The sequence below is a fragment of the Acomys russatus genome, chromosome 1 (genome assembly GCF_903995435.1).
Source record: "Acomys russatus chromosome 1, mAcoRus1.1, whole genome shotgun sequence".
Taxonomy (NCBI): Eukaryota; Metazoa; Chordata; class Mammalia; order Rodentia; family Muridae; genus Acomys; species Acomys russatus.
Window position 1 is genome coordinate 7,888,935 of NC_067137.1, and position 26,338 is coordinate 7,915,272.

Here is a 26,338-nt window from a genome sequence, read left to right on the forward strand (position 1 = left end):
AACAACAACAAAAACAAAAAACCAAAACTGCACAGAAGCTCAGAGTCTCCAGCTTTGATTTCTAGGTAAATCTGAGGGCTGATGATGTGCAGCGCTTGCACACGCAGCTGCCCACCACGACAGTCCTGTTTACACAGGAGAGGAAACCATTTCTCCAAGTCAGAGGCAGTAAATGCCTCCCTGAGAAGTGAGACCTCAAACTTTGAACTCAGGCTCATGCAAATGGCAGGTCTTACCTGCCCAAGTCCCAAGTGTGCTCAGGTAAGGGAAGGGCAACCGGGCGTCCCAGAGAACGAAAAGTATTACGTGGCTGGGCCCAGGACACATCCTGGCCCTCAGCATGGCCTTTTAGGCCCCAGCTTGAAGTTGCCAGGGCGCAGATACAGTCTGGGGAGTCTTGCTCCTAGTTCCTCCCAGCTTTGTGGCTTTGCGCAGGCGCAGGTGAGGCCGCCTGCTCCTGCTCAGTTAACAAAGGCTGAGTGGTGTGCCCTGGCGGCCTCCCGGAGGCCGGCCTCCTTTGAAGCACACAGCCTGGATTATTTAATATAATGGAACAGTGCAACTCGACCCATCAGAGACATAAATTTCCAGGTGTTTTAAATTTGTTTTCCCCGTCAGAATGGTAAATGACGGACAGTAAAACTCGGCACAGGTCGTGGCTGTGGGAGCAGAGGCAGCCTCGGGCTGCGCTGGGTCTGCTCCGGGGTGGGCCTTGTGGCCCAGACAACTGGGGGTTCACCAGAGAGGCACACAGGACAGGGAACCCTCCCTGGCTGGAGTCTCCGAAGCCTCGAGAAGGGATTCTACACCCAGACTAGGCATGGGTTTTGACTCTTTAGGTTGTGGTCAGTCTCTGGCACCCACGTCGCTTACCTCAGACATCTGTGCAAAGCAGCCTCCAGCCCCTCGGCCCCCCAGGTTAATTGAGGTGCGAGTGCCTGTAACACCCATAACGAGGTTTCTATTGCCCTTGCCAAGTTCAATTACGGGCGCATCTGCTTTCTAATTTTTCCAAGATGGCTTGACTCCCCTGCTCTCCCCCCCAACTACAAAGGGACACACTGCACAGTAGCCCTTTGCAGAAGGTACGGGATTCTTGTTGCTTTTGAGATGTGTCAGAATCCACTGCGTGGCTGCAGAGGAGCGATGTTAACGCGAGTGATTCTAGAGAAGTCAGATACAGAGATCCTTGGTCTCACTCACCACAAGGCCCTTCACCCCTTTCCCTTCAAAGCAATAAAGGATGTTGACTTTTTATGAGGTGGGCTCCCCTGCCCGCTCCTCAGAAACCTACTGTGATCCGCCACTTGGAATGGAGAAATCATTTATTTATTCCCGAACAGGAAGCACCAGCCTAAAGGAGGCGGAAACCCCAGAGGTTAGTGCAAGAGAGGAGATGAAAGAGGGGAAAGGCCTCCTTACTACCAAGGTGACTGATTATCTTTCCCCGCTTGCGTTTTATGGGCAGGGCCTTAAACAGGGATGTCATTTGGCGCTCGGCTTCCTCAGGACGGTTGTATTTGCACCGCGTCCCGGATGGTTGGAAGAACAGGGCTGAGATTGGGAGCTCAGAACTGTGAGGCACGGAAGGGCTGTAGGCCTCCGGGAGTTTAGCTACCACGGCCCTGTTGCTCAAAAGAGAGCACAAAGCCAACGCTAACCCACGTCAGCGGAGCAGATGGCCATTAAGATCCAAGAAGGTTGAGAAATGACAAATCCTTCCTGGATTCGGTGGGTTGGAGGGGCCTCTTTGAGGGGCCCAGGTGTGTGTGTTGGGTGGGGGTGGGTGGTGGTGAATCAAAGACAAAGGCAAGATACAGATGCCTGGGGGATAAGAGGGCCAATGAGAGGTGACATAATGGAGATCACAGTCGAGTGGGGTAGGACTCCGGCATCCTCCGACTCCAGCATCCTCCGACTCCAGCATCCTCCGACTCCAGCATCCTCCGAAAGTTCCTGGTGTCCTATTAGCCCTGCTGCTGTGTTTGCAGTCTGCTGAGCAGGAGGGGGTTCAAAGGTCAGTGTCTCCAGCTGATTTCAGAAAGCAGGAAACAGTAATTAGCAGATCACTTAAGGTCCAGCCAGTCATCCCTTTCTAAAGCGCTGCTGTTAACTGGAGACAGACCCTGCCCCAGAAGGCTGACCCATGTGCTGACCACACAGCTCCTCAAGCCAATGTGTGAAATTCTAGCAGCTCTGTTCCGCCGATGACAGAAGTGACCGTAAGAAACCGAGGAGGCCACAAGTCAAACAAATAATTTGGTTGACAAATAGGAGTATAAACAAGACCTTGATAAATGGACTTCCTAATAGTTCTCTGTTTATTGACATTAGCTCAGCTCAGTCATTAGCCGTGACAGCGCATATATATATATATATATATATATATATATATATATATATATGGAGAGAGAGAGAGAGAGAGAGAGATAGAGAAGTATAGCATCTATTCAATCTGTGGCTGCTTTGCACGTTTTCTCCTGCATGGTTTATGTCTCAGAGTCTCATGGTCTTGGCTGAGCCATGAGGCCATAGTTCCAAGAAATTGTTCTATGGCTTTCCGCATGGAGAGTAAGGTCCCAGAACTTCTTGTGAATTTGAGCAGGGAGATGAGAGAAGTGGGGAGAGCCTCCATTAGCACACCTTAATCCTCAGATCCAGCTCTGTTCACTCTGCTTTCGTAGACTCCTCTCGTTGCCTGTTGGGTCTCCATCGTTCTGTCTTTTACACACAAGTGCAGAGTAAGGCACTGGGTGAGCATGCACACTGGACTGATGGTCCCTGCATGCACAAATGCTTTCCTTAGGATCTTGGCCACAACTTAGAGTGCTTCTACCTGACACGATCTTACACACTTGAGAGACACTCAGCCTTGCCTCAATGGCCCAAACTGGCCAGGCTTGCCTTGGGAAGGTGCTCAGGCACTGAGGAGACAGCCTGCCCCGGCTGGCAGAATGTGCAGGGGCCCTGTGGTTCCAGGCCAAGATTCTTGCCTGGGGTAGCTCCGTGTGGAGCATTAGCAACGTAGGGAAAGCAAAGGCAGAAAGGTTGAAGCTGTAAATGCCAGCTGTATTTTTATTGGTCATCTGCAACTTCAAAGGCTTCCCTACTTTAAAGGAGGCCCAACAGGTATCCACTCAGCTCTCTGAGCTCCCAGCCTTGAATGCCTTATTGATTTTCAATGCGGCTTGACTCCCAGGTGGGCAGACTTCAAAAATGGTGTGTGCTTTTCCCGCTGTCATGTTTCTATTCCTGTTAGTCACCATCTCCAGTAAGATTATGGGCAGAGGCAGGGCATCTCTCTGCCTGGCTTCTCTGGCCTCTCTCACTTTCCCCCTTGGGCAGGATGTCAGATGGCGAAGGGCTGCTTCTCTGGGCTTGTGTCTTAGTGGCTTTGCACAGAGCCGGACCAGATGCTGTAGGGTGTGAGGGAAGAGATACAGTGTTTGCTCTCAAAGGGTCCAATCTAATCAACCCATCTAGTGTATTCCGAGTGAGGCCACTGTCAGCGTGTGGCAGTGATGGAGGCTGGAGCCAGTCCCCGATGCCACGTCCCCAGCGAACATGTACCATTCAGAACGGATCTCAACATACCAAGTGTTTACTGAGCTATCATGTTCCATGCCATGGGGAGAGTGAATACTTGCTAGATGCCCACTCTAGGCCAGGTGCTCTGTTCGGCTCATATTTCATAGTTAGCTTTACTGACGCTCCGTGTAAATTCTATATGGATCAGGGAAGCCAGTTGTGCTTAGCTTCCTTTACACAGGGGGAAACTGGATTGCAGGGGCTTACTGAACTTGCCCAAGGTCACTGAACAAGTAAGTAAAAACAGACAGGAAAAAAAAAACCTGGGCTGCCCTCACTTCCCATGCCAGCCTGGGATGTGTATGCCTGTATCATAGAGAAGTGGGGAGAAAAAGAAGAAAAAGAAAGAAAAGAAAGCACTGGGAGATGCCATCTCATTCATTGGCAGATCACATATTCGTGTGGAATAAATGAACGAGATGAGACGTAGGTGTGGATGTGACCATAATAGCAAACACGTCCATAGCACCTGTGCTACCAGGGACAACTGAAGCATCATCTCACCAATGTTAAGAAATCCTATGATGAAACTGAGGCACGGAGGGCTCCGAAAGGGACACAGCTGGGGTGTTAGATTGGCGATTCAGGTGTTGGGAATATTGAATATATTGAACTTAGACACCGAGTCTATTGAATACAATCCTTGTTGATTTTCAGAACTGCCAGAGAAGGGCACCAGCAGTATGGATTGCCTGATGCCTTCTGCCAGGAGCTCTGCCACCTGTCCCCCATATTAAACCTCTAGACAGTTGTGAGACTGTGGCCAGGCCCTAGTGTCATCATCCTCTTTGCTAGATGAGAAAGAGGTAGAATCCAGTGACAAGACCACACCTTGGCCAGGGCTCGCTCTAATGTGAAAAGAGAAGTCCCTTAGCTAATTGCGATGGTGAACAGGCCCTTTTTGATCAGAAGAATCCTGCCTGTAACCCTGGGGCACATTGGTCTATGAAAAGTCTCCTAAAGCAGGCAGCTGCCTTCTGTGTGTCCTGCCCACAGTGGACTGGGAAAGAGATTTTTCTTGGCTATGAAAGAAAGAGGTAAGGCAAGCTGGGTCCAGCTCCCAAGGGATTCCCAGTGCCCTGGCACAGACGGGCCTTCTGCTCGGCAGCCTGCCTGGGCCAGCCATGCAGAAGGAGAGGCCTTTGAAGTCACAGACCACTAATAAAACTGCAGCTGGTACCAGGAGCTCGCAGGGTTCCAGGCGTGAGATTTTACACCGCAAGGGGCTAAGCCAATGCTGACAGGGCTGGAATGTGCCCTGGACTCCTCTTTCTTGTGCAAAGAGTCACTAGTGTACCTCCGACCCTGGCTACTCTGTCACCCAATCAATCAAGGCTTCAGTCAAAATCCATTAGCTGCCACAGGGAGGTGAGAGGTACAGCTTGCAATGGAGATCTAGACCCAAGACAGATGCAGATGCAGGACACAGACACCTTTTAGGTTGCAGGCAAGGCCCGGGTGGGTGGTGAGGGGCAGCCAGGCAGTGAGGCCAGGAGAAGGGGACCGAGGAAGCATGGGTGTAATTCATATGTGGCGAACTGGGTGTGGTGGTGCATGCCTGTAATGCTAGCTACTCTCAGGAGATAGAGGCCAAAGGTTATGAATTTGAGGCAGCCTGGGCTACATAGTAAGAACTTGTCTCAAAGGAAATGAAGGGTACTGGGGAGGTGGCTCAGTGGTAAAGCGTTTGCCACGCAAGTGGGAGGACCTGAGTTCGAATCCCCAGAAACCCACGTACATGCCAGGCGTGCATGGTGTCCCGCCCATAGTTCCAGCCTTGGAAGGCAGAGACAAAGGACCCTCAGAGCAAGCTAGCTAACAAAACCTGCTGTATTGCCAAGTCCTGGGTTTGACTGAGCGACCCATGTAAGAATTAGCAGGAGAAAGGCTCTCAGAGGACACGGAACAGTCAATTATTAAGTATGCCTATTTGGATAGTGAGGGAGACAGCTTTAAAACTATGTTTACAAAACATGCATGGCTAGGGGAGGGTGTCTCCTTTAAAGTAGTTAACATGTGAGGTCAGCATTCCCTGGGACGTGCAAGCTTTGCCGGAAGCGCTGCCTTATTCCAGAAGGAGCCAGGTATGCTGGTCAGTAAAGTCTCCATTGCTGTTCTCTTGTATGTGAAGAAACCCTTGATGGGACTCTCCGATTTTTAGAAGAGATCAAATGCTGCCTGAGGTGGTAACACCTGGGGACACAGTCAATGCGTGAAGAGTCATTTCATTGTGTTTACAGAACTATATATTTATTTATTGTAATTACGGAAGGAAGGTTAAGTCAGCCTTGCGTTAGGTTAGCTGGCCTGGGAGAACAGAGGGAAAAGGGGGTATGCTTTTGTACCGCCCTCCCTCCTGAAGCCTGAGCTAATGGGGATGCAAGTTCAGTGGATGTGGAGACTTGCTGGGGTGCAAAAACAAAACAAAACAAAACAAAACAAAACAAAACAAAACAAAACAAAACCCAAGCTTTTCTGTTCCTGAGACTGGAGCACGGGGTTGGAGGGCGTTTTAGCAGCTGTTGACTTAGGAAAGGCTCACACTTGTGTTCTGCCAAGATGGTGGTGAGCCCACAGTGGGGAGGCAGGCTTTGAGGGGTTCCTTCCCACCAACGACTGGTTTCACATGGCTGCAAGGCAATTGTTGCTAATCCGGAGCACTGGCAGAGGCCAGCAGGAAGCATCTTTGGGAAGGTCTGCAGGTTTGAGGATTACAAATAGCGAGCACTACCAGGGTGGGGATACCGATGTCTCTCCTTGTGGAACTGGGAACCAAAGCCAGGGCTTTGTTTATGCCAGGCAAGTGCTTCACCACTGGACCACACCCCCCCCCCCCCAGTTCTATATGAACTTTAGTGGTAGTTTTTGTTTTATACACAGGGTGACTGGAAGGTGAAACATTTCAAATGCATTTAAAAAATAAATAAATATCCAAAGGAACTGTCAGCCTGGCCTTAAAACAATCATGTTCAGCCCTTAAAGGCATGCCTGGCACATGTTGCACCAGGGCCAAGAACGCTGCAAAGCTGGGCAGTCTCTGGGAGGTCACGTTCTCCACTGACCAGCCAGGGAAGACAGAGCACATGGGTGAGGTCCCAGCGACACAAGAAGCTTTGCATAATTATTTTGGAAGCAGAATAGTAGGGACCCCACCCCAGGGACACCTAATTACATATTTACTTATTTGCTGTGGACTTAGATTATACTGTGTGAGTAATTCTATATATTGCTCTTTATATCCTGCTTTTAAAACCTAACAATGGGAGAATCCTTTCTTTCTTGAACATTCTCTCAAACACGGTGTTAGAGGATGCATTGTATTCCACCAAATGGAGCTCATAAACCTGGACATTAGGACTATTGTTTTTCTCCTTTAAAAATTAAGTTTTCATATATATGTACACACACATATATGCACAAATATGCATGTATTAAAATGTATCATAAACATATCTACCCAAGTTACTCTTTCTTATTCACTTTCCTGACCTATATGCCCCTTCACAACTGTCCCCCTTTTAACTTGATGTCGTATTTTTATGTGCAAGGTCTTGTGTGGGTAGACATAGCCATCTTTTCCATCCTTACATCAGCCATGCCACAGCTGGAAGACGTTTCAAAGGATTTCTGCCCAGGTTCTAGGCTTTGCCATCCTCCTGGCCCCTTTTCTGAGATGTTCCCTGGGTCCCACTTAGGACTGTATCCTCAGAAGAAGTCATTTATTCTCTGCATTTTGACCTGTTGGGGATCTCTGTATTAACAACTATCATCCATGGCAGAGAGAAGCATCTCTAGTTAGAGTGGACAGCTGCGCTAGTCTAAGAACATAAATATTTAGAAGGCAGCTGGGCTAGTATTTATTTAGCTTAATGTCAGTAATTCTGTCCTAGGGCTTCTAATGTCCTCAGCCATATATCTCTGCTTGCTTTATAGTGCCAGGTGCATTTTTCTTCCTGTAAGAGGGCCACAGATGCAGTGAGAAAGTGGTTGGTTGCATCTGGCCTGGCAGGTTAGTAGTACTCAGCATCCACAGCTGGATAAGGTGGTTGGTGCCTTTTCTCTCCTAACAGCTATGGACCATGAGTGCCAGCCAGCAGTGAGGAGACTTGTGTTTTTCCTCCAGCTTGATTGTCTATGTGTTCATTCTAAGTGTGTGATGTTGTCGGTAATAGGGCCTTACCATCCAGTTCTGGAGAAATGACAATAACCTTCATTGTTTTGAAAACTTCTGTGTGTGTGTGTGTGTGTGTGTGTGTGTGTGTGTGTGTGTGTGTGTTTGTGTGTGTGCGTGCACGCACACGCGTGCACGCACACACACACACGCACGTGCACAGGTGCTCTGGCCAGTAACTCAAAGGGGCTATCCCACCCTTAGCACAGAGATTCTTTTTTAAGATACCCAGTTCTGAGAGCAGTATTGTCCATTCATGCAGGGAACCTCTGTTTAGAGGCTTTTTAATTAATTAAATCTCATAATTACCACATAATTTAGTATTTTTCTATTTGGCTTTTCCCTATGTCCTAACTTTCGGTTGACACCCCCAATCTCAGTGTCCAGCCCTAGAATTTCCCCTCTGTAGACAGATCACATGTGTTCTCCTGCCCTTCCCTCAAGCCCTGCCCTCAAGCTCTCCTGCCCTTCCCTCAAGCCCTGCCCTCAAGCTCTCCCGCCCTTCCCTCAAGCCCTGCCCTCCTGGCTCTTCTGCTCTGTGGCTTTTCCTCCCCCTTGTATTAAGATACATTTCTTCAAGTGGAATTACTGACCAGACAGATGTTTCTGTGGTGGGATAGTTTCCCTCCTGCTGTTCACATGGTTCTGACTAGTTTGCTGTCTTTGAATGGGCTGTTTTGCCACTTCTTCCATGTGCCACACTAGCTGTCACTCATTTTCACCCTAGGAATGGCTTGGATAGCTTTCAGTGTGCCACCTTGGAGCTTGAGCCTCAGTGTCTAAGACAGCTCAGTGGGCCTCCCACCCACCTCAGAAGTCCTAACCTGTCTGTCAGGGAAGGTACACAGAAACCAGGGAAACCTAGGACCTGAGCACACAGGGCAGTGGGACCTGCCAGCCACAGGAGTCACAGACAGTGGTGCAGCCCCTTCTCCAACAACAGTAACTCCCTGAGAACTCCCAATTACTCTGGTCCTGCTGGCACCTCACCACCACCCCCATTTTAATCCAGGGAGCTTTCTGATGGCGGAGCCGCTCCTGTTCTTTGCAGCTAGTTAAAGGTGTAATTACAATTATATATAAAAGAGATGTGTAGCCACCAGAAAAAGAGTAAGGAGCCCACGTGGACATTGGGATAACTGTGTCCATTCCTTCTGAAGTGTTTGCATCAGGGCTGAGGTCTTCTAAATGAGCACTTTGCTTTGAAAAATGAACATAATGTTTAGCCGCTCAGTTATGTCTCAAATATTCACGGTGGTTGCATGTTATGTATACATGGAATGTTCTAGAACTTCCTTTCACATTTCCCATTTGTTGTACAGCATTCCCAGCACCAGTTCTCATATGTAGCTCAGGCGAAAAGATGTGTCATTGTAGGAAGGATGGAACACTGCCATCTTGGAGAGGCTTGTCCTCTAGAGTGGGCCAAAAGACCCGTTGGACAAACAAATATATGGGTCTCCTGGAAGGCTGAGTAATGTACTCCAAAGATATCTGTGATGGAATCCTCTTGCCCTGTGAATTGCTTCCTTGCACAGTAAGGGAGCATTGCAGGTAGGTTTCAGTTAAGGAGTTAGAGCCAGAAAAATACCCAGTCTTCTCCACCTGAGCCCTGTCATGAGGGTCAGAGTCAGAGCGTGGTGCAACTGCAGAAGCAATTTGAGGATGGTACACTATTGGCTTTGAAGGTGAAAAAAGGGGCCAAAAGTCAAGGATTGCAGACAGCTTCCAAAAGTTCCCAAAGTTTGAGCCCTGGAAACCACGTGTTGTCCTCTGACCTCTGATGCCTGTTCTAATGTGCCCGCTCTGACAAAATAAGTAAATTAAAATGCAACGAACACATTTCAAACATCTCCAGTGTCCTCTCAGACACAGTGCCTTTGAGATAGCTGTGGTACGGGTTCCCCTGCTCTGGCCCTTGTCTGTCCTTTGAGTGCTGTGGTAACGCACACTCACCAGTTACCCCACCATGTGCACTGCAGGCTTGCCAGCTGACAATCGCCCCGATGCTGGTGGGCATCACTGGCTGAAATCTGAACCCACACCGTGCAAGGAGTAATGCTGTTCTCAGGAAATGGGTGATTTATTTATTTTCAGTCTAAAGTTTAAACACATCAATGTACCTCCCAAGATGTTACCTGGTTCAGAAAACTGCAGTGGATCCACAGACTGCTCAAAAAGGGAGCCAGCCTCCCTCTCACCCAACGCTAAATGAAAGCTAAGGGAAGATGACATAGAAATCATACTCAGGGTGTGGCTTTCCTGCTGTCCCCAGAGGTTTGCCCAGATGTTGGTGAGTGTGAGGGACAGATGCTGTCCACTTCCTGGGGATGAGGAAAATGAAAGTTCTTTTCAAATATGCTAAAGTGTTGGCAGCGCACTCTGTCTGAGGGTCTGTTTTAGTAAGAAGCCTTGGGAGTAAAAATGGGTTAAGTGTTACTGTTGGAAAGTAAGTGTCTTCCTTATGTCTTAAAGTGTTAATTTTTTAAAGGTTGCTTTTGTAGGCCTTGCTGTCACTTACCCTGTGAGATTCCCTTCCTGAGCCCTTTGTTTTTGACCTGGGTCTTGTCCACTCGCATTCACTAGGCAGATTTGCTAGTAGCAGGTTTGGGGCTCGGTCCTGCTGAGTATGTTGTGCACAGGCAGAGTTCCCGTTAGCCAGCCTCAGAGGCTACTGTGAGACTACAAGTCCAGGCTGAATCTCTGCAGGTTGGATCCAGGCAGCAGTAGCAGCGTGGGAGTGTGTGCGTGCGTCCGTGAGTGCATGTGTGTGCGTGTGCGTGCGTGTGTGTGTGTGTGTATGTGTGTGTGTGTGTGCACGCCAGCGTATGCACCTTGCTTAGGTGTGAGGACCTATGCTGTGAGAGGGGTCATCACTGTGGGGATAAGAATGCATGTCTATCACTTCCCCTAGACAGTACTGAGTGGGTGAGCCCAGCTATGACTCCCCTGTCTCCCTGCCCTGCATCAGTGAGATGATTTGGCTCCTTTGTCACTACCTCCAGGCACAAGTGCCACTCTGTCTTAGTCTAGTCCTTCACTGGGCTTGCTCATGGGTTGGTTGGTTTCAACCAGGAAAGCGGGCTGCGCCTACGTGTTAGGACTCCAATCTCTAAGCAGAGAGAAAAAGACACACTTTCTTCCTCCTTAACTTGGACATTAAAATATGTATCTGTTACGGTAATATACATACACATGCCATGCCTTTCCTGCACACAGTGGCTGCTGTGTTCCAGAGTGCCTGCTACTCCGTATGCTCCTTTTGTTTGTCCTAGCTGTGGAGGTATCAACCCACGTTCTTGTTTCAAGACCTGCATTTCCTGCTGCCTGTGGAGGAGTTTGCTGTGGCTTCATCAGTGCCTAGCAGTGAGCCTGTCTGACCCGCACCCTTCTCTTGGCCCCCACGGCCCCTGCTTTTAAAGACTGTTACAGTACAAACTCTGCTGCTCCATATTTGACCATGTCCCCTGGATGGGGAGGCCTGGTGGCACTCAGAGGAAGGATAGCAGGCTACCAAGAAGAGACTTGATACCCTATGAGCATATACAGGGAGAAGAGGTCCCCCTCAGTCACAGTCATAGGGAAGGGGCATAGAGGGAAAGAGGGAGGGAGGGAGGAATGGGAGGATACAAGGGATTGGATAACAATTGAGATGTAATATAAATAAATTAGTAAAAAAAAGACTGTTACAGCACTGTGTTCAGGCTTGCAGCCTTGGCACTCTTTCTGGGCCCCTCTCTTTCCGTTACCTTTGTGTCTAATCAGCTGCTGTGTCTTTAACCATTTCTCAATCTCCTCCTCCATCCCTTCCCCTGCCTTCCTGTTTTTAAATCTCTGTGTATATAACTGTGTATGTGCTCGGGGGCCTCTATGCATGCCTGTGTACTTGTGTGCTTGCGTGTATGGGCGTAGCTGCAGGCATGCCGTAGCACTTGTAAGGTCAGAGGACAATCTTGGGTGTAAGGCTTTGTCTCCCGTCTTCTGTCCCACTGTAGCCCAGGCTAGCTAGCTTATGAGAATTCTCCTGTTCCTGTGCCCCTTGTCCCGGTAGGACATTTGCTACCACACCCAGCTTTCCTCTCACCTTTCTATCTGCCATCCACCTTCTCACCGGATAACTGCTGCTGTCACTCACCTGGCTACCCCTCCCTATTGAATCAACCACCCTGAGATGTTGGTCCTCGGTGCCAACTTGGCTAGATTTAGAATCACTTAGGAGACACAGCTCTAAGAGCATCTGTGGTGCTCTCAGATGAATTTAGCTGTGTAAGGAAGATCAACCCTGCACGTGGGCAGGAACATCTAATGGGCTAGGGCCCTGAGCACCAGCATTCATCTGTTTCTTTACTGGGCACTGTGCAACAGGTTGCCTTGCCTGCCGGCGTATATGCCACCTCAGTTTGCTTCTGTCAGGTATTTCTCAGTATGGAAGTAATGGATGCACACTAACAGGTGACTCTCGTCCATCCCCTCCCCCAGGCCCCCACCCCCAGCTCCCAGCCTGCTATTAGCCACCACTGCACTGGGTTTGGAATTCATTTCCCCATTGGTGTCCCAGCCCACGCATTCAGTTTCACTTTCTTGTTCCTATCCCAGGTGGCTCAGGTCTGTCTGTTCCTCGGGTCTGTCCCAGGCCTTCTGGCCTCTGTCTTTACTCTCTGCATCACTGAGAGGAGTCTTTCTCAAGCTCCCTACATGTTGCCAGGCAGAAGTCTCAACGGTTTTAAGCTTGCCCAGATGCCCTTCCTCTGTGGAGCTCGCCTGCATCTCTCTGAAGTGGCTTCTTTCTTCTGTGCATTTCCTTACCCCTTTAAACCATCAAGGACCACTGTTGGGCTTGCCTGTGCTAAGGTCAGTCACACTGGAGTCTCGGCTTGCACACTGAACTGCAAGCTCCTGGAGGGTTAGGACCGGCTCTCATCTGTCTCGGGCCATCCCCGTCCCAGAGTGGCCAGCAGAGCTCTCAGCCCACTTGGCCAGCTTCATAAACATTTGCTGAGTTGAGCTAGCTCCCACCTGGCCCGCTGCCAGGCTGAGAGTTGGAAAAATTAAAACAGCTTGCACCAGGTGGGGAACTGGGCTCATAGCCCCCTCCCCGCCCCTGACACATAATGCGATCTTTCTTTCCTTCAAGATTAACAGGAAAGCTGGAAGTCCCACTGGCCATCGGACACACGTTCATTAGGTGCTAACTACGTGTCAGGCGTTGGGGTACCATAGTGAACAAGACAGCCACAGACCAGCTCTCATTGGAAACTGAGCTCAGTGGTGGAAAACACGTCGAAATAAATGGTAATTAGGTGCTACGAGGGGTGACTCCAGGGGTGTTAGGGTAGCACAGCGTAGACAAGGGCAATCTGACCAGGGCCAAATGCTTTCCTGAGGCTTTGCAGTTCAAAACTGCCTGTGGGAGAGGACCAAGAAAGGAATGGTCTTCAGGCCCTGGGAAGAGCAATTGAAATGCCCCAGAGCAGGAGTTATCAGTGGTGGGAAGGAGGCAAATGTGCCGGGAGACACTAGCAAGAAACAAGAGTGGCGAGAGTCAGAATGCAATGGCAGACCTAGGGGCAGGAGTACTGCATAGGAGTGTGACAGACAAGACAGGACAAGGGAGACAGATGGGGAGATCCCCGGAGTTCTCAGAGAAGAGAAGAGCCCTGAGGTGAGAGGGCATGGAGGGACAGAGGAAAGAGACACACCCACTGCTCCTGCCCTCTTCCACACGCCAGTGTGTGTGAGCTCATACCAGGAAGAACAAAGCTAAGTGCCACACCCTTTCCTGGATGATGGTTTGGAAAGACTAAGCGAGAAGACACACGCGCTCGGAGCCTGGATAGCATCCGGAGGCCAGGCCTCACCCTCAGCCCGCTCCTGCACTTTGTGTGGCCTGCGCAGGCACTTGAAGTCTTTTCGTGCCTTTTTTTTTTTTTTTTTCATTTTCTGAATCATACATGGAGTTGGTAAGGCCCCATAGAGGGTTCCAGGGAAACCCTTTTAAGCAGGGTTCTAGACATCCTCTGAAGAAGGACTGTTATGCACACTCTCCTCCCCGATGTTGTCATCTAAGAAAGGGTCCATGTGTGGCTGGAAATTCCAAGAGAAAGACAAGAGGGTCAGTCATTGGCTGGAGGAAGCCGTTGCCAACTGGCCATATCAAAGTGGACAAGGCCGGTGAGTAGCAAAGAGCACAGGCAGCCCTCATTGGATTAAGAGTGTAGAAAAGCAAACGTGTTCGAATCTTAAACACATCATAATTTTAAGCATCTACAAGTGTTTAAAAAGTGTTAGCTGCTATGAGCACATCCATCCATCCATTTACTGGTTAAACATCATAACCTGTTTCTTTTCTAAACACATGGGCAGGAGAACAGAGCACGGTTAACATGTTAAACACACTGACATGTTTACAATGTGTTGCGAGAAGGTGTTTAACTTTTTGTGCTCCAAAGCTAAACACTTTGGAATTAGAGGGCTGCCTAAGTCCACCGCCACCATTTAGCTCGCACCACTTGGTTCCCCTCGGCTTTGGACGGAGCACCTTTGAGAAGTGGGCCCCGTCCTGGCAGAAGCAGATGATCTCTGTGCTGACCTGCTACGAAACCCCAGGGGCCGTGCAGTGTGTTTCAGAAAGCACATCTTAGGAGGGATGGGTCCTCAGCCTGTGGCTCGCCTGATGCATTCCTTTCTCAGATGGGTGTTAGTTCCTTTCTGCTGGTAGGGCTTCTGCGGAGGCCTCGCACATGCCCCTGCTCAGCCTTGGTGTCTCCTCAGCACTGGCCAGGCCTTCACAAAGAGCTAGAACACCAGACGCTAAAGTGGAAAGAGGAATCAAATGCACGCCTGAGTGTGCGCGTGCCTGCACACGCGCGTGCATGTACGTGTGTGTAGGGAGGGGAAGGGTATCCGATGAATCTTCTCACCTGTGGCTGCTGTAATGAGTTAGATTTGCTGCCCAACAACAGGCTGTTGTGAGGTCATGAGTCCTCAGTGGGTCTCATGGTAACAACCAGGGTGTCAATAAGACTGATGGTTTCTAGAAGCTCTGCAGCTTGTAAGTTCCTTCTCCTTGCCCAGGCCCCGGAAGCCATCTGCAATCCTTAGCTCGCGAGCCCTTTGATCTTCAAACCCAGCAATGGCCAGCCAAGCCTTTCCCACACTGTGCCCTTTGACCCTTTCTTTTGCTTCCATCTTTCGCTTCCAAGCCTTTTTGTGATGACCTGGGGCTCAGCTGGACAATCTAGGGACACTTCTGCTGGGTAGCATAACATAGTCACAAGTTTTAGGGGGTGTCTGAGCCCATCGCAGGTAGTTGAACTGATGAAATAAGAATTTCTACTTGGGATCTGAGTCATGCTCAGGCACCAAGAGCACGCAGGGGGCATGCTGTGAGGGACGCCTGAGCATGGGCGCCAATGGCAGGAGTCTCTGAACCCTTCTCCAAAGCTCAGGATTAGTGGTTCTCAACCTTCCTGATGCTGCACACTTTAATACAATTCCTCAGGTTGTGGTGACCCCCCCGACCATAAAATTATTTTCATTGCTACTTCATAACTGTATTTTTGCTATTGTTATGTGGTAGCTGCTTTCTGATGGTCTTAGGCGACCCCTGTGAAACGCAACCCACAGGTTGAGAACCGCTGCTCTAGATGGTCAGTTGGCATCCCTGAGTAAGAGCTATCTGAGGAGCCTAGCTCGTCAGTCACTGGGCCTGCTTTCCAGTGCTAGGAAATGTTAAGTTTTAGAGACTTGGATGTAGATATTGGTGAGAGGCATTGTTCTGCATGCCATGGGCCATGGCAGAAAGAGGAAGAAAAAGAATAGGAGAAAACAAATTACACAAAGTTACTATCATCTGAAATCAGGTGGTGCTAGGATAAAAGACCATCTCAGACAATGACCAAATGGTCTTGGAAAGTGACGCACAGGGCAGGGGCTGCTTGATGATTCTAGAAGCCATTTAGACACTTCCACATTGCTGCCCTCCTAAATCCTATCAAATTAAGACAAACTATGAAAAACAAAAGGGCATTTAAATCCCAAGAACTTGTCATTGCAAACTGGCCTTGGCAAAGTAGAGGAGCCTACACCGCTGTAACAAAGGGCTGCTGCATACAATGCCACAAGCAAGAGAGGGCATTGCTCTTGCGTGGCTGTTGCAGAGGTAAGCAATCGGGGCTGCAGTAATGACATTGGCATGCCCAGGTGTGACACTGGTATGCCATTACCGTGACAACATATATGATACAAAGTAAAGGGGGAGTAACTAATTCTGGCTCACAATTTCAGACACTTCAGTCCAGGACTGTGTGGCCCCATTGCTTTCTGCCTGAGGTGGGGTAGAATATCATGGTGACAGGGATGTATGGCAGAACCGTGGGAAGACAAGGAAGCATAGACAGAGGTGTGTATCCCCAGTGACCTCCAGTCAGGCCTGACCTCCTAGCTCCCTCCACTTCCCAGCATTCCTATCAAATCAGGAAGCCATGGATCCATCCACCAATTATATCAGAGTTCTCCAAGTCTAACCACCTCTCAGTGACTGGATCCACGAGCTTATGATGAATCTTCCAGCATTCACGCCTTTTCACAGGGACACTACATGTGCAAGTCATGGCATCAAGCCTGTACTTCCTGCTAATGAATAAATCTAAGGGCTACTTCCATCGCACCTTGTAGCGTGGAGGAGAAGAGGAAGGGAAGAAGGGAGGTAATGTGCATTCCTTTCCAGGGCATGGCCTAGAACTGGATTCTGCAATTTTAGCACTGATGACACTTTATGCCAGGTAACTCTCTTGTGCAAGGGCCTGTTTCGTATAGTGTAGTATGCTATGGAATCTACCTTCCAGAGAACAGGAGTCATGTCTTCCAGGAGTGACAGTGAGGAATGCCCCCAGACATCGTCAAATGCTTTCTGGGAAGCAAAGTCGCACGCAAAGTTAAGTTAGTGCAGGAAAGCACGTGCTACTTCTGGTGCTGTCCTCTAACTTAGAGCTTAGGTGACGACGGTCACTCTCCTCCACAGTGTGGGCTGGGGTTCTATTACGAAAGAAGCGGCTGGACATGTGGTGTCTGCTGGTGGCGTCCGCTGGTGGTGTCTGCACTTGCTGCAGGTAGTTGGACTAACCACTTACGGTCTCTACTTGGTATCTCCGTCATGCACCTGAACACTTGGCATGTGCAGAGAGGGCAGCCTGAGCATGCCACAAGTGGCAGGGATTTCTGAACCATCTCTAAAGCTCTAGCTGGTCAGTTGGCAAAGCTGTCTGCTCATTCGGGCCTGCCAACCACTGGGCCTATTTCCCAGTGCTGGCTGAGCCAAAGACGTTTCCCGGAGCCACGAGCTTCCCAATTCTGTGCCATACCGAACGCAAACATAGCTTGAGTGGTGAGTGGGTGGCGTTGGTTTGTGACCTCTGCTTCTGTCTTTAGTGGGTCCAGAGTGGCTTTGCTCCTCCCATAGAGGGTTTTAGAGGCTGACAGAGTGGACCTCTCTTGTGATCGTGTGTTAACTATGTGGTTCTTTATTATCCTGCTCTCCTCATCTGTAAAGTAGGGGAGCGTCATCAGATTTAACTAAGGTTGTTGGGAGAATTAAAATGACATAATATGTATGAGAGATTTTTGTTCATTCTTAAGACTTAAACACCCAGGGGACTTGAGGGGGGGATGACTCAGCAGGCAAAGTACTTGCTGTGCAGGCTTGAGCACCAGAGTTTGGGTCTCCAGCGTTCACATAAATGCTACGTCAGCATGCAGGCCACTGGGACTCCCAGCACATGTGGGATTGGGCAAGGATGGGGGGTGGGCGGCGGGGAGAGGCATGGAGACAGGATACTGAGAGCATGCTGGACAGCCAGTCTAACCAAAACAGTGCCCTCTGTGCTCAGTGAACGATGCTGCCTTTATGTATAAGGTGGGCAGCGATGGAGGGAGACACGTAAAATCAACTTCTGACCTCCACATGTATATGAACATATACGTATCTAATATTTCGCACATACATACACATACATACATACATACATACATACATACATACATACACATGGCGGCTGGGGCGGGGGTGGGGGGAAGACTGGATAGCTGCTCTGTGCTGGGCTCTGGGCATAACAGGGAACTGTAGAGATCTAGCTATTATCCTCACAGATTTGCTGTGGCATTTACTGTCCTTGTTATCAGGATTCTAGAGCTGGTCTGCAGTGGGTAGAGGCGGCAGAGCCAGGCAATCCTGGGCCTGCTTCTAGAAGAATGAAGCTTGATGCTGGGGTCATCTATATCTTCTGTTGTTTTTTGTTGTTGTTGTTTGTTTGTTTGTTTTTTGAGACAGAGTTTCTTTGTGTAGCCTTGGCTGTCCTGGACTCACTTTGTAGACCAGGCTGGCCTCAAACTCACAGCAATCCACCTGCCTCTGCCTCCCGAGTGCTGGGATTAAAGGTGTGTGCCATCTACATCTTCTGATGAGGACCAGATAGGTCAGGAAGAGAGGAGGGCTGGCTTCATGAAGCAGAGCAGCCAAGGACTTGGTCCCAGAGGCCAGGGACAGAGATTCTGCCATCTCTAAGGACTCAGAGGACATGAATTGAGGTGGGGCTGACAGGCAGAGTGGGAAGCCAACCATTAGAGGAGAGGCAGGACAGACAACTGCATGGTAGCATTCCTTCAGTTCAATGGGAGGAGTGAGAGGCCTGGCCAACTCCTGGCGGCTGCTGGAATTACTCCTGCTGAGGCCAGACTGGCTGATGAGGCAGGAAAGCTTGGATTTTGGGGGGGGGGAGGTGATGGTAAATGGGGTACTCCGTGGTGGCCTAATGGCAAGTCTAATAAGCTATGACAGCCCCTTACATCTGTTCCTCTGCCAACCCATATGCTGCCTGCGTCCCGTCTCCTGGCGAGCTGATTAGGAGACTAGGTTCAGCAGGCAGGTCACCTCCATGATGTCATCAGGGAGCCACTGAGTTAATGATGGTTCCAGGCAATGAGGCTCAGACATTTTCCATCCACAGCTCAGGCTTGGCAAAGCAAAAGACCTCACATGTTCCCATTTACTTAGCAGGAACCCTCCTTTCTAGAATGAGACTTACCTTCAAACGGCCGATCGTTATAACAGCTCCCTTCTGTGTCCCTTTGACGCCTCTGTCCCCCTCACCTCCTTGTGAAACCATACCCATGGTTAAGTCCAATTTTTCTTTTAATCCATGCTTGTTGGTGCGGGGAGTGGGTACCACAACTATGTTGAGTGTTCTCATCTTTAATTCATGCCCATGGTTATCACACACTGTGGCCTGCACACATCACCTTCCCTCTCACCAAGAGAATGAGCATCCTTTCACTTCTCTCTTCAGATGCCTAAAGCCTCCCTCCTTCATCCCTTGCTGAAAGTTGGCCTTGCTTCTCCTTCACTCCTCGTGGTCAGACCACATCCCACCCCCACAGTCATGTGCCCTTGTGTCCTCTGTTTCTTTGACAACATCCAGAATTTGGCAAGTGTCTCTGCAAAGCCAACCTCTCCACCAGTATTTCATCTCATCCCTTCTCACCTGGTCAAGGACATCACCCCAGACATATTTCCGACTCTCTCCTACATCTTCAACTACCCATTTCCTCCTGAATCATTCCTAACAGCACACACACACACACACACACACACACACACACACACACACACACACACACAGAGAGAGAGAGAGAGAGAGAGAGAGAGAGAGAGAGAGAGAGAGAGAGAGAGAGAGAATGGTGACTTCTAGTTTTAAAAGTAGCTTCTTTGGGGGCACAATTTACCTAAAACTTTTTGTGTGCCACAAAACTGCTCTGGAAAGTTCTCGGTGTTTCTCTTCTATCCCTGGTCTCCTCCCAGTCTCTCTCAAACAGAACCTTACAGCCTTTTGTCTCAGGTCCCATAACACGTTTGTCACTTGTGTGTGTTGCTGGTCCACAGGTAGCGTCTGAGCCTCTCCGCTGCTGTGTTTCACGGACTTCATTGCTCCCTGCTGTGCTGTGTTCTTCCCTGGCCCCAGGACAACAGTCTCTTTGTTTTCAGCCCCCGGAATTGCAGCGTCTTGGTCCCCTTTGCTGGCCCTCTTCCTTCCTGTGACCCTTTAAGGCTGATCCTTCATCCACAGCCATCACTATGTCACTTGGCACAGTTCCATTCTTCCACTTACCCAGGCTCATCACCCTCAGGGTTACATGGCATTCTGGCTGGGACCCCATCACCGCTCACCTGGACTGGTTTAGCGGTCTTCCACCCTTGTCTCTGTGCATTCTGAGAGAGAGAGAAGGAAGGGAGGAGAGAGAGGGAGAGAGAGAGAAAGAGAGGGGGAGAGACGGGGGAGAGAGAGAGAGAGAAAGAGGAGAGGGGGTGAGAGAGAGAGGGGAGAGAGAAAGGGAGAGGGGGAGAGAGGGGAGAGAGAAGAGAGAGAGAGAAAGAAAGAGGGAGAGAGAGAGGAGAGACAGAGAGAGAACAGACAGAGAGAAAGAGAGGGGGAGAGGAGAGAGAGAGAGAGACAACAGAGAAAGACGAGAGAGAGAGAGAGAGAGAGAGAGAGAGAGAGAGAGAGAGAGAGAGAGAGAGAGAGAGAGAGAGAGAGAGAGAGAGAGAGAGAGAGAGAGAGATATTTAAGACAGAAACAGATCATGCCTTCTCAACATCCTCTATTCCCTCTACATTTCCCAGAGGCTTTATGAGATCATCTGCTTAGACGCCCAACTCTACCTCCAAACTCATCCCTTACCCTGCCTCTATCAACTCCACTCCTAGGCATGCTCCAACTGACAAGCTGTACTGTCATTCTTTCTCCTGGAATGGTCCCCAGACATTCCTATGACTCCCCCCCATCCCCCCCCACTTTCCTCCCTCCCTCCCGCCATGTCTGCATCCACTGTGCTACCCCTATGTGCTATTGCTGCTTCCGCATCTCAAGCCATTCCCCCTGTTCTGTGTTGCTGTTGTTTCCATGGTATTCCTCCCACTCTGATGTCCTGTACATGTATTTATTTATTTTTTAAATGTTTATTATTTTGGGTTTCCAACATTAGTTGCATGAGGACAAGGACTTTTGACTTTTTGTTTTGTTCATGAATTAATTCCAGGGACCGAAAAAGCTATGACTAGCACACAGTAAAGAAATATTTGTTGGAGATTGCACAGAAAGGCTAGTCCAACTGTAAGGAGCCTTCAGTGAAAGATATGTGCCTTTCAGTTGTCCATTTGTCTGCTTGTCTGTCCTTCATCTCTCTTCACCATTCAGCCAGTAAGAGGAAAGGGCAACACAGATGAATCCTTAAACAGAACTGAACTGTTGCTCATCCAAGTTAGAATGAAAAGTGTAGGCCTTATCACACTGGAGAACCTGTGTCAGGGGTGGCAGCAGTTCATACATTCGGGAGCAAACAGTCCTTGAGGACCTCACTCATTGCACGTTCTGTCAGAGCTGATACTCTGCCTCTGACAGCCCTGGAAGCTTAGCAGCCTGAGAGAGGAGCTGCTCTTCTGCCTGGTCTCCCCTTGTGTGATAAAGACTTCCACTGGGAGATAAGGAGCATATGTGTGTGTGTGTGTGTGTGTGTGTGTGTGTGTGTGTGTGTGTGTGTGTGTGTGTGTCTAGGGATTGGTGGTGTTGGGAGTGGAAATGCTGGAGTGGGGTATTGATGGTGAAGGTAGAGGCCCAGGGCTAGGGGTTTTCTCACCTCAGGGCAGACCAGACTTCTAGACTTCTAGCTGTCAATATCCATAAATCACCCTCCCCGCCCCCCTTGAAAACCCAGTACTCTCCATCTTTGTTGCTGGAGGCGAATTCTAAGCAGCAACAGGGAGAGATGAGAGGTTGAGAGTCCAGGCCCAGGGCACCCTCAACCCGGCAGCCTTCCTCTCACCTGACTCCATCAAATGCTGAAAGAAAAACAGCACTAATTCCCCAGCCCCAAAACCAAAGGGCCTGCAGCTGGCCAGCTCAGCAAAACAAATAAACCAGGCCTCCCGTGAAGGGCAGACCAGAGCCAGCAAGACACGGGGCCCTGTTGCTTCTCTTTGTTTTGTCATCCCGTGAAGGTTTGAGGGGGTGGAAGGTGTTGACACATAATGTCACATCTGCGTGTCCTGTTATGTCTCTGGGAAGGATGGACTGAAGAACTTCAAGAAGAAGCATCTTAAATATCTCCCTCCCTCCAGGGTGGGCATTTAGTGGGCGTGGTCTAGGGCTGCTGGACAAGCTAGTTTTGTGAGAAGGCCTTGGAGTGGGGACTAGCTTGCCCTAGCCTTGACGTTGGCGCCCTGAGTGGACATTTTTGCACTGTGTCTATTCACATGTGGACTAGAAGGGACACCCTCAGGACCAACCAATCACAGAGCAGATTTCCTTGCCTCTGCACTTTGCTTCTTCCTGTCCCACCCTGTCCTCTAGGCAGGCCTTCCTTAACTTTCTCCATTCATGACCCTTTTCCACCTAAGAAAAATCTGAGGCCCCGGGTAGATAAGAAATAAAATGGGTATGCAAATACATAACTTTACTGATAATAAATTATTGTCTTAGTTATTTTCTATCGCTGTGATAAACCACCATGGCCAAAGCAATTTCTAAAAGGAAGTATTTAATTTGCCTTATGGATTTAGAGGGTCAGAGTTCAAGAAGGTGGAATGTAGGGAGAGCTGAGATACACAAGAAGGCAGATAGATAGATGGATGGATAGATAGATAGATAGAAAGAATATGCTCTATGTTCATTTTTTTAAAAGCCCTGGGGGACACAACATACCTGCCTGCAGGGTCTAATATTAAAAGAAGACTTGGGAGAGTTCTCTCTAAGCGGGCAGATGCAACGGAGGCCACACATTGGAAGGAGTCACCTAGGGCAGGGGTTCTGCAGAGCCTTGGTCTCAAATAGAGGCGCCATTAAAACTCAGTATGGATCTGTGGGAGGGGACCTTGTCTTTGCTCAGGACATTTTAAAAGACGAAGACAGAACGAGAAAGGGAGTAAGGAAAACCGGAACAATAGATAAAGAGAAAGCAGAGAGGATGGGAAGGTTTGGTGGGCTCTGGAAAGGCTGGGCTGTCTCTGCCCCCTCCACCCTCTCACCTACCTTCATGTCTCCCTCCTTCCTCTCTCAGGCCAGTTAATACCGTTGGACATGGCAGGCCTTGACTGTGATGGGCTGTGACGCTGTCCTCCAGCTTTGCGCAATGTCTGCCGGAGACTTCAGATCGAGTTCTCCCTCACCTGCTGAGGTGCGTTAGAGAAGAGGCCTCTCACCCTCAGGGACCTGTGAGCCCACGTGCCAGGTGCTCACACACAAAACAGGCCAGTGGTTCTTAACTACATCCTTTGTACCACGCACTGCGCTGGGTGGTAGGGACATGATGTGACAACACAGAAGAGTCCCTGCAGGCTGTGTTCTACACACTGGTTCACAGTGTGCTCCTGGGGCAGCTGTATCATGGTACCTTGGGGTGGGGCATGTGAGCAGTGAGACCAGGGGAGCCAGGCCCATGTCGAAACCCTGAAACACCCATCTTAAGACTCTCAGCAGTTAAGGACCACTCCCTCACTAGACGGGCCCGCATGCCTCAGTGCGTGTATTCTTGCGATCCGCGACCCTGAGGTGCTCACATAGCTGGGTAGCCAAGTTTCAACTTCCTATTTCCTTATAAGGACACGTCCAGCTAGCACCTGGAATTCCCCTCCGTGCAAATGAAGAGTTCCCAGCTCCTCAGCTGTGTTGGAGAACTTGGAGGGGGTGATTCAGCTCAGGAGGCCAGGCTTCCTTCTGGGAGAGGCCTTCAGAACAGAAGTGCCGAGTGTCCCCACATTTGGCTTGGTCTGCGTGCTCCCGGGAGCTGGGGGGGGGGGGCTACTGTCTCAGAGGAGCGGGTCTTAGCCACAGACCGCTTTGCGGCTCTGTATCGGTCCCCTGGCTCTGACCATTAAGTGCCTCATCCTTCTCCGGACCTTGGAGCCTCTCCCCATCTGCCTGGCTAGTGCTTGCTGCTGGAGATGGCCATGTGGACTGAATCCCCTGAGCATAGTCATTAGTTTCCAATCTTGCCTCAGCCCTGGGTAGGGGAAGGGTACCGCCGAGGAGGAGTTATGTCGCTGTGGTTTGTTTCCTGGGACATCTGAGTTCTGCCCCATGGAACCTGGCTTCAGGCTAACTAACTAACTAACTAACAACTAACTAGCACTAACTAACCCTTCTCCCTTCCTTCTCCACTCCCATTATTCCCCAGTCATATAACATCAGGCATGGGTGAAGAAAAGGACAGAAATGGGTGTTATTCTCTGGGTACCACGCAGCTTTTGTGGTTCTGTCCCCTTGGGCATCTCCATGGAGGAAACAGACCGGATGTGTCATGAATAAGAATCTGACCCAAAGTTTCATAACAAAACACTTTTGAAAGAGACGGCAGTGGAAGCAAGACCTGGCCTATTGGCCCAGTGAGAGTCTAGGTGTATTTTCTGTTGCTATCCCTGAACATCTGAGTCGGGGCAATTTACAGAGAATAAAGGTTTCCTCGGCTCACAGTGGTCAAGGTTGGGAGGTCCAAAGCTGAGAGGCTACATCCAGTGACCGCCTTCCTGCTGGTGGAGACTTTCTGCAGAGCTTCACACGGTGGGAGGGGCGCACACAGGAGGCAGAGTCAAACTAGCTTTTGGCTCTCTGTAGTCTCAAGAGGACCAATCCATCAGTCTATTAATCCATAAATTGGAAGATCTGTTCAGGAGGGCAGAGCCCCCATGGCTTCCTCAACGCCTACACCCACTTCTTAGCTCTTCATAGCAGGGATTAAGTTTTACCAGGACCCTTGGCAGAGACATTCAAACATTAGCGCGGAGCTCCAGTGTGTCCTGACATTGCACTGAACGAACAGGGCTCCTGGCTTGGGAACCGGAGCGCTCCGCTGCTGCCCAAGCAATCCAGGGCCCACAGAGAGATGGCGCCCAGTAGCAGGCAGGGTGAGTTAGGTGCACTTTGGGAGTGTGAGGGGACTGGAAGTAAGGCAGGACTTCTGGGGATGAAAAGGGCTCCAGCGTATGCCTGGAAGATTGACAGGGATTCTAACAGCTGGAACTATGGGAGAAGAGGCTTTTCAAGCCAGGACATGATCCTGGTAGGAGTGAAATGTATAGGTAGCCACGGGGCCTCCCTGGCTCTCTAGCCCCTGAGCCCCAGGCTTCTGGAAACTTCCATGGCTTCCAGCAACAGACTTCCAGCAGGTCATTAGCTCCAACAGGGAAAACACTTGTCCCTGGTCTGTGCCAGGTTTTGTTTTTTGTTTTTTAATGTTGTCTTTATTACTTTGTCTTTATCTCATTTATGACTCTTAAAAAGATTCTTGGCAGCTGTCATCAAATCCTAAGAGTGCCTTTAATGTCCCCCATATATCCTGTCCACACTGCACATTCCGTATTTCTTTTACTTCTAATAAAATACTAGAAAAGTGTAAGTTCAGTAGAAAGGCCTGTGAGGACGGTTAAAAACATAAACACACATATCCTTCTCGTGCATCAGATAGGTGTGTGCTCACACACATCAGCACAGTCACACTACTGAAGTGGTTCCAACCTCCTATTAGCAGGACGGTGGCATGGACCAGCATCCTCAGAATTTGGGACGAAGGTACGTCAATGTCCCAGGGCCAGTCATTGTTAAGTGACTTCTATTTGGCTATAGAAAGGCTCTGCTTGGCCTCCTGTCCACATCACCTTCCTGTTGACACTATGGATGGAGGGAGGTTTTGAGTCTTGAACTCAGTCCTAGCTGGGTACTCAGACACGGGGTGGGCAGGGCGGGGGCGGGGCAGAGCAGAGGCGGGGCTTCTGCTCAGGACTTGGACCTGGACCAGCTCCTGTCTCCAGGGTTTCTGTTCCTCTTGCCTGGAATCCAATTTCCTTGGTGCTTCAGCTTCATCCTGAGCACTGTCTAGGTCCCCGCGGCCCCCCGCAGCCCCCCCCCCGAGGCTACAGTAGTATCTCTGGTTCTGTCTTGGGTAAGGGGCCTCTCTGGTATTGGATCCATAGATGCTTGAATCTCCTCCCCAGCATAAGCTTGCTTGCCTTGTGTTCTGAGCTCCTGGGGCACACATGAGGCCCATCTCATGGCCAACAGATTTCTATTGTGGACGCTCCTGGATGAGGCAAGCCACTCGCATAAGAGCTGATGTATTATCACCCAGCAGTCTTCACTGAACTTTTACAGGTGGCCTGGCCTTGGGAAGGATCCAATTATATAGGCGCATTCCTGTTCTCAAAACATTAAGGCCAACGGCCTTCAGCTTTCCGGCCAGCAGATGATGGGTGTAGTCCAGGATCCTCGTGCTTATGTCTGACTTTAGCCTCAAGAGGAGCTAACACAGACTCCTTGGTAAGAAATCCCAAAGCTCTGAGCATGGGGCACACACCTTTAATGCCACCTCTTTCAGTTTGCTCTCTCTGCTTCATGCTTGTGGTTTGAAGACATGTGTTCTCAGCTTCTTGCTCCGGCCACTGTTCCTCGGCTCTGCCATCACGGACTCTTATCCCCGCCCCCGCCCCGGAACCATAAACCAAAGACTGTGCAAGAATAAGCAGGTGTGGAAGAAGGCTGC